At 32.8% G+C, this 6,000-nt stretch overlaps 1 non-coding gene across 1 annotated transcript; it reads right to left on the minus strand.

Annotated features, from left to right (window-relative positions):
* Positions 1-5,554: 5,554 nt before the first annotated feature.
* Positions 5,555-5,691, minus strand: LOC134477967 (small nucleolar RNA SNORA2/SNORA34 family). The gene has a single exon (XR_010050307.1). It is a non-coding gene; the product is annotated as a small nucleolar RNA SNORA2/SNORA34 family (small nucleolar RNA).
* Between the last annotated feature and the right edge of the window lie 309 nt (positions 5,692-6,000).

The raw sequence follows: 6,000 nt of genomic DNA on the forward strand, positions 1-6,000 counted from the left end.
AGATTCAATATAAGAAAGGGTGTAAAACACCTCTACATTAAAAACTGCATTTTCTGAAAGAGAAAATTGAAGATAATAATAGAAAATGGGAAGATATCACTTGCTTTTTGGTAGGAAGAACTAATACAGTGAAAATTTCCTTACTTTCAAAACTATTATACAGAAGTAATGCAATTCTGACCAAAATTCCAACAGCATATCTCATAGAATTAAAGAAAGCAATCCTAAAATTCATTTGGAAACAATAGATATCAGAGTACCAAATGAATTCTGGGCAACAAAGTAAAGGCAGAGGGCACCAAAATCCCTGACTTGAAATTATACTACAAAGCTTCTGTGATAAGAACAACATGATATTGGCAATAACACGACATGAAGATCAGTGCCACAGATCAGAAAATACACAAACAAGTCCCAACACACTCAATCACCTTATCTTTGACACATGTGCCAAACATATCCAGTGGAATAAAGATATATTTTTTTAAAAATGATGACACAAAAATTGGACTTGCACATTCTGAATGTTAAAATTGACCCTTACCTTTCATCATGCATTAAACTAAATTCAAAATGGATTAAAGACATAAATTTTAAAACAGAAATATTAAATCTGCTAAAAGACAAAATAGATAAAACTCTTGAAGAGATTAATGTAAGCGAAGAATTCATGAATTAAACTCTAATTGCATAGATAGTATCACAAAGAATCAACAATTGGGATATCATCCTATTAAGAAGTGTTTATACAGCAAGAAACCACCAACAGTGTGAAGAGACAACTCACAAGGCGGAGAAAAATGTTTGGCAGCTATTCCTCAAACAGAGGGTTGCTTCAAGAACATAAAAAGAACTTAAAAATTGGACTTAAAAAATTTAAAGATCAAATCCAATAATGGGCATCTGTGATGAATAAAACACTTCCCAGACAAAGAAATGCAAGTGGCAAATAAATACACAAAAATGTTGATCACTGGTCATTCAAGAGTTGCAAATTAAAACAACACTTACATTCCATCTCACCCTAGAAAGATTGGCTATTACGAAGAAATCCAACCAGTAGCAAATACTAAGAGAGCTGTAGAAAGAAAGGAATCTTCCACTGTTGGTGAGAGTGTAGACTCATGAAACCACTGTGGAAATCATTGTGGATATTCCTCAAAAACTAGGATTATCTGTCTCATTTGACCCAGCTATTCCCCTTCTGGGTATCTTCCCAGAAGAACTAAAAAAAATTATACCACAGTGATATATGTGCACTCATGTTTATAGCAGCACAATTTATAACAGCTAGATCCCGGAAACAACCCAAATACCCATAAACCAATGAATAAAGAAAAAAATGTGATGTTTTTTATACAATACAGTACTGCTCAGTCATAAAGAAGCATATGTTGGAGGCTCTTATAAGTAAGAGGATGCAACTTGAGACCACACTTACAAATGAAATAAATCAGATTCACACATATAAATATATATTGTCTCCGCATAATGAGCAGCTGAAAAAGTACATAAGTTCCAATATGTACAATAGATATTATGAAATGGTATCCTGCTCAAATGGAAAGAGAAACAGATGAGGGAAAGGAGAAAAGAAAGGAAAATGAAAAAATATTTTTTTTCATAATTTCTTGTAGTAATCAGTATTGAGTCAGTCAGGACATGATGTTTTCATATAGATTTAGATTTAGATGTAATGATTTATACATAGCTATATATATGATATTTAAGGTAATTATCCTGCTAACATATTAACTCAGTGAAAATAAAAGTGTGCTATTACTGTTTAATTAAAAGACTATGTCTTGTACTCTGAGTAATTAATTTAAAGGTAAAAATGCATAATATGTTAATTCTTGTTACTCATTCATTATCTTGTTTTGAAACTGTGATTTTTTCCTCTTTAAAGTAAAAAAGTACAAAGAATCAATGAATTGAAAAGTAAATTTTTTGAGAGATTAAATATAACAGATAAATCCTTAACCAACCTTATCACTAAAAGGAAAAAAGACTCAATTCCATTCATTTAGTAATGAAATAGGTGAAATTATAATGAATCTTTAAGAAATTCAGAAAATCATTTGCACTTATTTTTTGATCCTGCATTGCATTTAGATAGAATATACAGATCTGTACAGCTTCCTAGATATATATAAATTGCCAAACATGAGTCAAGAAGTTACAAAATATATAAATAACCCAATAACAATCAGTGACATTGAATATGTAGTTAAAATATTATGAACAAATAAAAGACCAGGTACTAACAGACTCACTGCTGAATATTACAAGAAATTTAGAGATATAATGTAACTACTCCTCAAATTCTTTAATGAAATTGAAAGGGAAGCAAATTTGCAAACTGTTTCCTGGAAGCAAGCATTACTCTGATACCAAAACCAGAGAAGGATTTGACTGAAAAGAAAACTACAGATGATCTCTCTAATTAACATAGACATGAAAATCATCAACAAGATACTAACAGAGTGCAGCAAATCTTCAAGAGAATTATACACCATAACCTTAGTAGGATTCATCCCAGGGGTTCAGGAATAGTTCAACACACAAAACTCAATGTAATATTAATATTAATAAATATTAGTTAATAATGTACATGTAAATAATAATAATGTAAATAATGTAAAATAATAATAATAATGTAATAATAATGTAAAATGTAGTATTAATAATAAATGTCATATTAACAAAAAAAGGACAAAAACCACGTGGTCATATCAATAGATGCAAAAAAAGCATTTAACAAATTTTAACACCTATTCATCATTAAAAAAAGAGAAAACTGAAATTAAATATCTTTGGGTCAATCTGATAAAACTCACATATGACAAACCAATAGCCAACAACATAGTAAGTGGTCAAAAACTAAAACCTTTCATCCTAAAATCAGGAACATGACAAGGATTCTCACTGTTACCACTTCTAGTGAATAAAGTACTGGAAATACTGGCTGCAATAATTATATAAAAGAAAGATATGAAATGAATATGGATAGGAAAAAAATAAGTTAAATTATCACTATTCTCATGTGACATTATATTCTATGTAGAAGACTCCAAAACGACATCAAAAGATTTCTAGATTCAATAACCCAATTCAATCATGTCACTGGAAACAAAGTCAGTGCTCAAATATCAATAGGATTTTTGTACATAACACATTCACTGAGAAAATAAAAGTGTGTGCTACTACTGTTCAGACAATTAGAAGCCTATACCTTGTACTTTAAATTATCTTTAAGTTTATCTTTAAATTAGTTACTGAGAGATAAATTAGGGGAAACACATTTTTCAGTATAGTATACAAAAAAGTGGAACCCTTAGGAATTAATCCACTGAAGGAAATAAAATCTTTACATTTAAAAGTAAAATAAAATAAAAATAAAACTATAGTACTCTGCAAAAAGAGAATGAAGAGGATACAAGGAAAATGGGTAGGAGTAATCAACATAGTAAAAATTGCTATACCCCCAAAGCTGTTACAAATGATTAGTGAAATCCTGATCAAAATACCAATAACATATCTCACAGAAATAGAAAACAATCCTAAAATTCATCTGTACCCAGGGGAGTCCTAAAACAGCAAAATCAATTCTGGACACCAAAAACAAGACTTCGGGGCAATATCATACTTTTTGACTTGAAAGTATACTATAAAGCTATCCTTATAAAAACTCCACACTACTGGCAAAAAAACAGATCTGAAAGTCAATGGAAGAGATTAGAAGTCAAAAACAACTCCAAGTATTCTCAGCAACCTTATCTTTGAGAAAAGGGTCATAAAGTTGGAAGAGAGAGCCTCTTTGATAAAAGATGTTGAAAAATCTGTATTTCCATGAGTCAAAGATTAAAACTAGGTCCATATCTTTCACTGAACACAAAACTACAATTGAAATGGATCAAAGATCTAAATATTAAAACAGAAACACTAAATTTGCTGGAAGACAAAATAGGTAGAACACTTGAAGACATAGTGTAGGCAAAGACTTTATGAAAAAAATACTCCAATCACACAGGAAATATAAAGAATCAGAAACTAGGATCTCAGCTCAAAAGGTTTTGCACAGAAAAAGTAACCACCAACAGAGTGAAGAGATAACGCAGAGTAGGAAATATTTTATCATCTATTCTTCAAAAGACTACTATCTTGATTATATAAAGAACTAAAAAAAAATCAGACTCTCCAAATTTAGGCTCAGTCCAAAAATGGACTTCTGAAATGAGTAGACTCTCTATTGAAGTATAAATAGAAAATACATATATGAAAAAATGTTCAACATCAGTGGTCATTTGAGAGATGCAAATTTCAATGATGTTGAAATTCAATCTCACCCCAGAAACAATGGCTATGATCAAGAAATCAACCAGTAACAAATTCTGTATGTGCTGTCAGGAAATAAGGAACTCTTCTCCACTGTTCATGAGAATGTAGACTGCTACAACCACTGTGGAAATCACAGTGTTGAGGAGTCTCCATGGGTATGGAGATTCCTCAAAATCTAGTACTAGAGGTACCATCTATCCAATTATTTCCCTTCTTGGTATCTTCCCAAAATAATTACAAGCATCCTAATACAGTGACATATGAAAACCCATATTTATAGCAGCACAATTTTTAACAGTTTAACTTTGGAAACAATCTTTGTGCCTATTAATCAATAAATGGACAACTTTTTATACAATAGAGTAGTACTTGCCCATAAAGAAGCTTAATCTAGAGGCATTTCTTGGTAAATAGATACAATTCAAAATTATACTCTTTTTTGAGACAGGGTCTCATTATGTAGTTCAGGCTGGCCTTGAACTCACTTTGTAAGACAGGCTGGTCTGGAATTTGTAAAGATCCTCCTACTTCAGCTTCCTGAGTGCTGGGTTTAGAGACTATACTCTTTTTTTATTTTAAAGGGGGTAAAATTACACACAGCAAAATGGATCAAAATAGGACATAAGAAAGCAATGTAAGAGATATAAATTTCAAAGCCAGATAACCTGAGAGCTTCACTACCTATCATATTGTCTCTTGTTTTCTTCAATTATCTTTCCTGTTGTCACATGCAGAAAATTAATACAAATCAACATAGTATAAAACTGATCTGAACTGAATGAGAAAGGCATTTTAGGTCTTCAAAACCAGATAATAAGGAAGTCATTATTGGCTGTTGTAGTGTCTCCAGTTCCCCTCAAAATAGCTGTCCACACCTTTATAAATGCTGAAATTCCACAAAACAAAACAGGCAAGGTGGAAGGGCTTGCTTGGTTTCCTGGTGCTCCAGGTTCCAGCATGGCGCAGGTCCCAGCATGGCGCAGGTCCCAGCAAGTCACAGGTCTCAGTAAACACTGGTGGTTCCTGTCCTGGGCCAGTGTAGCCTGCCACACTCACAGCTGCTCACTGGGGGGAATGGGGGAAAGGGTTGCTTTGTTTCTCAGAGCTCCAGATCCCAGGTTGGCATGGGTCCAAATACACACTGGAGGCTCCTGTCCTGAGCCACCTGGGCAAGCCACTCATAGCCTCTCACCATGGGGGAGGGGTTGATTCAAGCTGTTTCTTTCTAATGAATTGACCATTTCACTGTCCAAGTTGTGAAATAGCCAACAGACCAAAGGAAGAAATCTCTTTGGGCTCCTGCTTAAAATCAACAGCATCAAAAAGCTGCCAGCCTTGATTCAGGACCACTAGAGGCTATACTCTTAAGTGAAATAAATTAGACACATACATATGTTTAAATATCACACCATTTCTCTGGTGTTAGAAACCAAAAGGGTATGTAAGAATCAGTATGTACAATAGATATTGTAAAATAGGAAGAAAATATTCAAATGGGAAGTGAATCTAGACAGGAGGAGAAGGTAGAAAGGAAAAAGAAAAGAAAAAGAGAATAGGATGAAAACACGATAATAAAGGTCTTACAATAAGGAAGGAAATATGGGTGGATTGGAGAGGAGGGAGCTGTAAAAAAGAATCATGGTCAAAAATTCCTTATGA

This window comes from Cavia porcellus, unplaced genomic scaffold (assembly GCF_034190915.1).
Source record: "Cavia porcellus strain 051 isolate PalLab524CR breed Dunkin Hartley unplaced genomic scaffold, mCavPor4.1 scaffold_10, whole genome shotgun sequence".
Lineage (NCBI taxonomy): Eukaryota > Metazoa > Chordata > Mammalia > Rodentia > Caviidae > Cavia > Cavia porcellus.